Source organism: Morone saxatilis, unplaced genomic scaffold (genome assembly GCF_004916995.1).
Source record: "Morone saxatilis isolate NCDOM2014 unplaced genomic scaffold, NCSU_SB_2.0 Contig18, whole genome shotgun sequence".
NCBI classification, from domain to species: Eukaryota; Metazoa; Chordata; class Actinopteri; family Moronidae; genus Morone; species Morone saxatilis.
The window spans coordinates 2,053,034-2,063,444 of record NW_023339740.1 but is presented as its reverse complement, the minus strand read 5'-3'; the positions used below and the strand labels follow the sequence as shown (position 1 = coordinate 2,063,444).

Here is a 10,411-nt window from a genome sequence, read left to right as displayed (position 1 = left end):
GCTGACAGTGGTGCCAGGAGAAGCGTGTGGTATACTAATTTATGCCCCCAATTTTTTTAAAGCCACCCGTTCAGTAATGTATAAAACACTGGATATTAGAGGGGATTTAGAAGTGGCTATACCAAATGTAAGCCTTTTTTGACGTTACCCATTGGATTGTGGAGTACCGTTTTATGGCGTTATGATGGTCCCCATGACAGTGTGTTGGAGCCAGCAGAGGTGACGTACTGTGAGTTGAGCTGCTCTCATTGGCTGCACAGTTTTCTGTAGCAGGAAACAATGGCAGCTCATCTGGTCACACACAATCTCATATTCCAGATAAACAGTACACTAAAATATGTTTCTGTAACGGTTTTAGGAGATAAATAAACAACACAGTAACAAAATCTGGATAAATTTTTGATCAGTACTGCCTAGTTTGAGAGTTTGATCTGAGTTTGTGTTGGGCTGTCAATCACAAGGTAGTCATGCCCTAAATCATACCCTGCTTTATGTTCTATTTTCCTCTAAATGGGACCATCATTTACTAAGATGGAACATCATGCGTGCTGATTGCGAAGAAGAACTGAAAAACTACGAGACTGAGACCATAAACCCATTAGGAAACTGTTTACTGAGCTCATAAATCAAGTCAGAAGTCGGCTCATTTCTACAGTGCATTGAATAGGTTTTTTTTTGTATTGCAGCCAATGGAGCATCCCCTTGCTGGCTTTTACATAGAATGCAGGTTTAAGATACTCCTGTGTTAGCTTCACTTTACAGACCAGAAGCTCTGCCTATTATATATACTGTCAATGGAGTATATCCAATGTCAATTGAAAGGTAAGTAGGTATACCTGTGTATACCCTGCACTACACCACTGGGTGTGTACTATCTGAGTTGAGATTTCTTGAACTTTTTTTCTACATGACTACAATGGATGAGATACTGATCCTTGCTGTTTGTGGGATTCCTGAAGTAGACAACTGTTCTTTAAACACTTCATTAAACACACATTAGCCGAACACCTCAGGATACTAACAGGAGGGCATTCACATGGCTGAGCATAGACACAGACTGGATGCATCAGGTAACTTTTAATGTAAGCTAGGCTATTAAGTTATGAATATGCTAATTTAGCTAATTTACGCTTTCAACAAAAACAGTCTGTGGTTTTCCTTAAAAAAGGATTGCCACCAAGTGTCAGTAGTACACAGAAGCCGTTTCCATGGGTACCACGCGTAGAGTGCCTGGCACCAATGCTATTCACATGATGAGCGCAGTGACACCAAGCAGATCCGAGTGGGAACACAGGTGGACAGTCGCTCCCCGTCTGAAAAGAAATTAACTTGCACAGAGGATGAGAGACATATACAACTCTCTCTGCTACGAGGGGATGGAGATGAGGATAGCAGGTTAACTCATCAGATACTGGCATTAGCAAGATCTCTGGAGTGACCTGATGTCACAGGACACCTGAAACAACACATAAAAACGTCCCCCTAACATTCTGTGAATCACACATGAATCACAAAATGGACGTAAACCCACCAAATTCTTTGTTCCTCTCCCGCTACTGCGGAAAAACAAAGAGTTATTTTGTGCTAAAAAGACAGTAACCTATGAAAGATATTTACTTAATTTGTCTAACTCAGACTATTAAAGGCTCATATAAGCTATTCATGGTTTGAGCCTCTGTTCCTATGATAAGAGTAGTCATTGCAAACGATAGCAATTTTCATCACTGGGCATCCCAATTTTTTCAAAGTCGCAGTGAAATCAGCATTTTACGCTACAACAATCCAAAAGAGAAGCCCGCAAACTGTTCATTATGTAAAATAAATTTGACTTTGAGGGTTCACAAACAGGACAATGTAGAAAAAAACGTCATTTAAAAAGGTGGCAGCCAACAGCTTTGGGACTTAAAAGAAGCTCCAATTGAAAGCCATGCAGCCCTTCCACCAGCCTGCAACAACAGAGCAATAAAACACTCCACAGTCAGTCCTGTGTGTTATTAGCGTAGTGTGGATACAATTGCATTTGTGTCATTGGAATTTCTCCAGTCAGCTCAGCCGGTGCCAACAGAAAGAAAAACTGTAAAGGCGCAAGATGCAAACTCCCATCCCCTGGTCAATAATATTAAAGTTGACACATAAGAGGATTTCATGTTTCCTCATTTTGTAGCTACGGCAAGGGAAATGAATCACACGCACAGAAACACAGAGAACATCATAACACGCAGACATCAAATCATTGCCAGGATTACGACCCAATTTCCCCTTTAACAACTTGACACATTAGTGAAAACTGACTGTGATAGCGAACACAGTGCTCAATAAAAGAGCCGAGGAGTAACTGACAGATTGGAACGCTCCTCTCTGGAGGGCTTGTAGCTGTCAGGGAGAGGAGGAGCGACGGTGGGGAGCGGCGCAGTGTGCATCCTCACATGTTTATGCCGGTCTGTTCGTGTCGACATACATGTTCATGTTCATGCCTGGGCCTGAGTGCAGTACCCTTCCCCTGTTAATGGAGTGTGATTGTAGTGCTACACGCAGAAGTGGAAGTAAATAAATATGTTTATCCTACAGAGTTTTACTATTTTTGGCTCAATAGTTTTCACCTTCTGTGAAGAAATAGATCTAATGGAGAGTTGAAGTCAAACTGGAGCTTTCAGGTTATGTTCAGAAGTAGTAAAACCTCCTACCTGATGGTGGTCATTTGTCTATGGGCGGTAAAGCCTAAGCTTGATATTGTTGCTTTTTTAATATTTCTGTTTTCAGCAGCCTTTAATGAACACAATTTCCCACAATCATTTTTGTGTTTGGTTAACTCTCACATTTTTTCAATAATGTACCCATATCCATCCAAGTATCCCGTGATCAGTGCAAAACATTTTTGGTACAGAAAAAAGGCAATTTATTTCCTCCCCTTAATATCACATATCTATCAGGAACAATATACTGCTATAAGTCATCAGTGTCATATGGACTCTATGCTTCTAGAATTGTCTAGCATTTTGTCTTATGTTTTGATATTTTTGGGGTTTCTTTTCGTTTCTTTTTTTTTCTACTGAAATGTTGTATGAAGAAAATGGATGAATAAAGTGCTCTAGAAAAAGCCTATATAAAGAGGTACATTACAGCTCAGCAACATCAGTGTCTGATTTATTAAGAAAAAACACTTTCAAATGTTTGGTATCAATCACTAAATTTATGGCATTAGTATAACAACAGTTATACAAGACGGCACTGAAGTCACATTGAAGATTTTGACATGTGAGAAACTTCACTGAGGATCTCTGTCATTCTCTGTGGCCTGGATGCAACCACAGTGAGTCTGTTTGCTTTTGATGGCATGGGATGGCAAGCTCGCTCCCCCACCATTTATCCGTAACTGTCGCGCGGCGATGAACGGCACAGTGGAAATCAAAAGTGGATGTATGTGCTAACGCTAATAGTCGCTAAGACATGGCTGAAGCTTAACTCCAACTCGTTCAAGTTGGATGGTTCATATTCTAAGTACTTTAAGCAAATGTATACACAGAATATGACAGGTCATTAGTTACAGCTGGATATCATTTGAAAATTCTTGTATGAGCTTATGCAAAAGATACGGAAGCGAGAGACGGCCAATGGATTTGTTTTATTTTTATGGCAACTTTGTTATCTCTGTAACAATTTTTAATTCGTATATCTCGGAACATAAAATTGTTTTTGTGTGATTTAACGAATAAATTAAAATAATGTTGTCGTCTTTTGACTTTTCAACTTAATGCGCTCTAACGAACGGCTCCTCAACTTTTACCGGTCGCTTAACTACGGCCAAGCATGTTACAGAAAAGCGTTTCGTGGCAAGCGTATTAGATTTGAAGTTCAAAAGCTGGAACTTAACAAACTATTACATTGAAAATGGCTTAACGAGTTGTCATCATTTCTGTTCGTTCTCATTACACTGTCGAGCTGCAAGTTTGTGGAAGCAAGTACGCTACTCAATCAAAACTTCTGGTCTCTTGCCCCAATTATGTTTTTCACCGCGCATAAAACCCCCAACTCCCTCCCTCTCCCAACCATTCTTGTTGGTTGATTGGCTTGCAACTGGTTTGGTTGTTATTTTGGTTGCACAGTAATTCAGGCAGAGCTACGCGGAATTCAAGGAGAGAGGGCTACGATTTGGGTTTGAGAAAAAAATTAAATCGCACTGAAACCATGCAAGATCGCATAGTGCACCTTAAATAAGTTATTTCTGTAATATAAAAAAAAATCTAACTATATAATATTTGCTGGCAAAAAATCATTACTCTAAGGATTTTTGTGTAAATAAAAAAAAAAATTAAAGTTATAATTCAGTCTGTTGAGTTACCTCAAGTCTCAACAACAAGATTCCTTGGGGGGGCAATCTTTGTTTTGATGAGGAGTTTGAATTGGAAAGCACAAATACACTGCGGTTATTTCAAAAAAATAATAAATCTATCAGTATAATTATGGGATTACTAATCTTATTACCACAAACTGTCTTCTTACGACTTTTATTACAGTTAATTTATCCATATCTTTCATATTGTAATATACGTAGTTTTGGGGCAAGCACCTTCCTTACTCACTCCACAGGAATTTTGGTTCTTCAGAAACGTTTTGTTCGGGATGGCAACCCAGATTCTGAGTCACATTGTCCATCTGTACCTCTTTTTCAGAAACTCAGATACTTACTCGTTCATGACATCAATATCTCTTCAAATACATGTATTTATTATTTCATGTATTTTATTTATTAAAGGTATATTCAGATCATGGAAAACCTTCCAGAGCCACTTTAAGACTTTATTTAAATTTAATTTCTCAGTTCACTCTTATCCAACACGACAATCTTTAGTTCTTCATCCCCCAAGATTTTTTACGCACAGAGGTCAATTTACTGTTAAATTTAGCGGGTACCCAAATTATGGAATACCTTTCCCATCTGGCAAAAACTTCTTCTATAAAAATGTTTCAAAAGATGTCTAAAAGGCCTTTAAACTGCTGTTTTAAATTCTTAATTCACACACAAACACACTTTATATTCATGTTCATATTTTGTTTTGCATATTGTTATTTTTGTTGTCATATAAGTTGTTGTTGATGTCTAATTTTGTTTCTATTATCATTTTTATTACTTAGTTATAATATTCTCTGTATGTCAATTATCTTATATAAAGTTTGATTTATATTATATAAGACAATTAGCCAGTAAATTTTTTTTATAGCAGAATTTATTGCTTTATTGAATTTTTTCAAAAGTAGGTAGGGTTCCGGCTCTACCGGCCCTACTGATTCTGCAGTCTTTGCAACAAGGTCAAGTTGTGTCTGATTATCAAAAAGATTATCTTGTTGAATTACAATATTTGCATATCACTTGTCTTCATTTACAGCTGATTTTATACATGAATATTAATGTATTTATATCTTTCAGTTACCAATTTGTTTTACTCCATGTAAACATCATGCTGTTTATTGGTGCCATATTGCTGTTATAAATAGCCTTAAAGCTGTGAGCGTGTCTGCCTGTGTGTTTAAATACAGTATACCTACAGGGAACTGAAGACATTTCCTGAGGGATTTGCTGCCAAGTCCCTTTTCTGTTTTAATGCTTCATCACGTCATCCCGTTCGCATGTTGCAAGGTCTGCATACGTATGTGTTACACAGCGTGCTGAAGCTGGCTGGTGAGCGGTCATACAGAGTGAAATTTTAAATAATACTGATTATTAGCATTGATGATCAAGAAATGTAGAATGACACCATGGGATATATTTAATAATTAAATCTCTAGGATTACAAGCAATTGGTGTTAAAGAGCACCATGCACTAAAAATGAACTGAAATTGAATAAATAGGTCCACAGAATGGTGAGGCAAATTTTTCAGTGATTTTGCATTTCTTCTCTTTGGCTGAACACGAGGGATTTATTAGGGGTTGCTTGTTAGCAGTTGCTCCATGGCAATAAAGTGACAACTCCCACGTCTATGAAAAACAAGGGGCAATGAACCACTAGACAGAACATGCTGCTTTTCTGCAGAAATAGTCAGATATTCATAAGACTAGAGCTGCTGTTTCTCACAGGAAAACTATGAAGAGTTTTAGTTCGACGCTGCACTTTTACACCGTCTTTGTCTTTGACGCTAAACTTCTGCGAGACACTTTGGGTGACAAAGGGTTTTTGCTTGTGATGTGGCCTTATGCTGGAGACCTTCGGGACATGATGTGGGGGAAGTTGGGTATCCAATCAGAGCCCTCCCCTGCTGTGATTGACATTCTCCCACTGAGAAGTCCTGGCTCCCTGTGCTCACTGACCTACATGGCATTTCACTCTGAAAGCACCGCCGATGTTACTTTTTAGCATCAGAGTGTGGCAGGTGGCTACACTGGGCAGCTATCGCAGCCACAGTGTGGCTCTCAATTGCCTCCACAATGGAGAACACCAAAAACTTCTAACACTAAATTCAATTACATTGTTAAAAATGTGTAAAATTGTTTGAAGTAAACTAATAATAATTAACTTTTCTCCTTTTTATTAATTATTTTTAATAGTTTTATATATATCAGAGCAGAGTTGTGATGAATGTCGATCTACTGACATAAAAGTTATATGAATATGACTGTTCACACTAAGGTCACGTTGAAGTCAGTTATTGTAGTTTGCCCACTGATTTGGCCCACTTATGAACACGGTCAGCAGTTGGAGCTGCAGCAGAGGCTGTGACATTCAGCTCATAGAGGTGATTAAGCTACTTTAAAACCCTTATTGCCTGATTGCTGCAGTTTGTGTCAAACATTATACTCTCTCTGAGTCAAATCTGAACAGACATCACACACACATTTTTAGATTCAGTCTAACTTACACTTTCAGAGCCAATTATGATTACAGAATTGGCCTGAGAATGATCAGGTTTTTAAGTTTTCCTCTGTAGGTTCAAAGAAAACCTTTAAACATGAACTCATTCAACTCCCCCGCCTCCTCCAGTGCTCTTTGTCTCTCACCCAACCCATGTGTTTCAATACTCAAAAGACTTGAAACATCTGGTCAGAGGACACATACCTTTTCGGCACGCAATCCCCATGCGCACACACACAGACACAAACACACTTTTTCTTCTAGCTTAGTTCCTTTAAGTTAGATTTTATATAATATTTTTTCTTCTGCCAAACAAATGGTACCGCTGTGCTTTATCATAGCACCTACACTTCAGTGTAAAAGTAATCCAGTGCTAGTTGTCTGTACATCCATGGGTACCCAGGAAACAGGAACTACTAATTGCTAATTCAGCATAGTTTTGATGGTGCTAATTTGCTAAAATGTTAAGAAAAAAAACTTAATAAAAGGATAAAAAAAAGCATGGGTCAAGTTGTAGCCCACAGCTAACTTGCTCAATCCATGGCAACGTTATATTTCCTGTTCCTGTTCCCCAAAGCAGTATGGGAGATTATTATTTTAATTATTGGTTAGTCTACTGATTAATCTACACCAATCTACTACTCTATAATGACTGTTAATTAATCAATAAATTGCAAAGCAGTATGGGAGATTATTATTTTAATTATTGGTTGGTCTACTGATTAATCTACACCAATCTACTACTCTACAATGACTGTTAATTAATCAATAAATTGTTGAGTATGTAAAATGTGAAAAATGCCCATCACAAGTTCCCAGACTTGATGACAGTGTCTTCTCTTGTCTGACCTGCAAAAGCCAAAGACATTCAGTTTACCATTTAGAAGACTAAGAAACCAGAATATATTCACAAATGAGGCACTAGAACCAGTGATTTTTGCTTAATGGTTAAAAACAACTATATTGAGTATATGAAGGAAAACATCACAGATTTATTTCTGTTGGAGGTGGAAATACAAAATTTGCTGTGGAAACTGTTGAGACATGTCGTTACACACATTATCATACCTTAATTGTTAGTTAATTCTATCACAAAAAGAAATGTAACATTCATTTGATATGTTAAACATCAGATTTAACAGGATCAAAGCACATATTTAGGGCCCAAGCAGCAACCGCTGTATTTTACCGCTTTACATATTCAATGGGCATCACACATGGGCGTGCTAAAATGTCTCGAGGTCGGCCATTTTGAATTTAGTGGTAACTCCTGGTGATTTACACGCTTTGTACTTTAACAAACTCCTCTGAGAGAAGTGATCGGATCAACTTCCAATTTGGTCAGTGCAACCTAAACACCTTCATAATGAAAAGCTATCAAAAGCTTGAGTTTTCGTAGAACAGCATGCATTTGATATAACTCAGTTTAGTTTCTGAGATTCAGCCATTTCTGTATTATACTGTATCCAGGCATTAGTCATTTTATCCCATAGGAATAAATTACAAAATGTATATTGGGTCTGCACAATGGCAATATTGGACCAAGAAAGAGCAAAATATTATCATATTAATTCATCTATACTGAAACAGTCCAGAATATGTGTATCAAAAATCATGAAGATCTGAAATTCTTAACCTTAACCCAATAAACACCTAATAATGTTTTTTTTTTTAAAGCACTGTAGCCTCACACTGATTTGAAATATTTCAATGGTAGGTAATCATAAAATTCCACTGTAGACATTAATGGGTTAAAAATGGCTGTTATGGGGGGCCTAGGGATTAAGCTGCATACAGTGTGATCACTTTGTCCCCGGTTTGATTGCAGCTGGGGACCTATGCTGGATGTCATACCCCTGTCTCTCAGTTAAAGTAGGATTTGCATTTGCATTTTTTTTCTGTCCATGACACTTCTATACATCACTTTGCTCTATCTCAGGGGTCAACAAGCTTACTATTGAAAGAAAAAGTCTTAAAACATATTTGAGCCTCATTTCCTGACACAGATCAAGCATACCAATAAGCTAGCAGCGTTGTTGGTGGAAGCAAACAAATCTGTCCAACATTAAATTCTCTATTTTCCTCTGAGACTTTTCTTTTTTTTGGATTTGGAATCCATAGCTAGTCTAGCTAGAGAGATGCAAAACTAGTAGCCACCATTATTGAGGTTCAGCAAAATATAGAGGAAAAGGTTCCAGGTCAGGACATAATGTATGACGCACATATTAGTTGGCCTACAAGAATGATAAATGAAAATGTTAATGACCTACCTCATCCATTGGTATCGAAGTTAGCCTAAATTTTGGGGAAGGAAAAAACTGGTATGGCCATTTTCAAAGGGATGCCTTGACCTCTGAATGAAATAATGTGATATAAATTTTGTATGTTCGCCTAGTGTATTTCTGCATACTGGGTGCCCATCCTGTCATGCCACCCTAGTCAAAAAAGTCTGGAAATACTCCTGTTAAAGACTACTGCCATTAGGATGGGCAGATCGACCCTACAGTTGTAATGCACTTCTTTGAAAAGCACATACCCATTTTAGAAATGATCAGTATCGGTATTGTTAAAATTGAAGCAAAAAGTATCTGTATCATCATATCAATCTTACTGCCCATCCCAAACTGGACTGAATATAATCGTATAAGCGTATAAACACAAATTCACTAAAACATCCCTTTAAGTCAATTACAGGAATTAGGGAGCAGTATTTTCATATTTGTGGCATTCCACAAGTCAGGGATGGATGGCTGGGGGGTACTGGGGTTAATAGGCTCTTGCTTGCACAAGAGGGGATGTCATTTATTTCCTACTGTCTCATTTAAACAATCCAGTGCCAGCGGTAATCATTGCAGACTGCAGGGTGGCTGCCACGCTCAGCTTGTCTAATAGGATCTGGAGGAGTGGCTTTTGGGTGGCAGTCAGGCAGGCTGCCACTTATATAAGATACAAGAAAAAACTCTGCTTCCTTCCACACTATCTGACTGCCTGTCTGAGCCACATACACACTGACACATCATCTGACAGAGCTGTTTACACACACAGACACACCATTCTTACACCGCAGCCAAACCTGAGTTTTTGGTCTTTACGACAGGGCCTCCATATTCTCATTGACAAGTGATCAAATCAGATTAGTGTATTTACACAGCAGAATACCTTTCTGTCATTACTGCTCTATTTTTATAGCAAAGTACACAGTCTGACAGCTTTGGACACAGCTGTACAGTAATCATAAGCTGTGTTCAAATAGTGTTTTTTGTTTAGGAAGGTTCCTAACTGTGTATTAACTGGAAGTATTTCATAAGAGCTGGTAGAATTATCTAAATGTTGAGGAAACATGCTTTCTTTTTGTCACCTGCTCAGCAGCTCTAAAAACTGTGGCTGCCTCAATCTCATGTGGTTATTGTTGTTCATGTGTACACCACATCAGAGCGAGTTTGCAGCAAGTTGGACATAAATCTGGGGCGGCAGTAGGTCAGTGTATAGGGACTTGGCTTGGGAACCAGAGGGTTGCAGGTTCAAATCCCACAGACCACAATATGGAGAGGTGCCAGTTTCACCT

At 38.2% G+C, this 10,411-nt stretch overlaps 1 protein-coding gene across 1 annotated transcript in view; it reads right to left on the bottom strand.

Moving 5' to 3' along the window:
* LOC118327731 (copine-8-like) overlaps positions 1–10,411 on the bottom strand; it is a 45,127-nt gene that overhangs the window by 30,254 nt on the left and 4,462 nt on the right. The window lies entirely within an intron of this gene.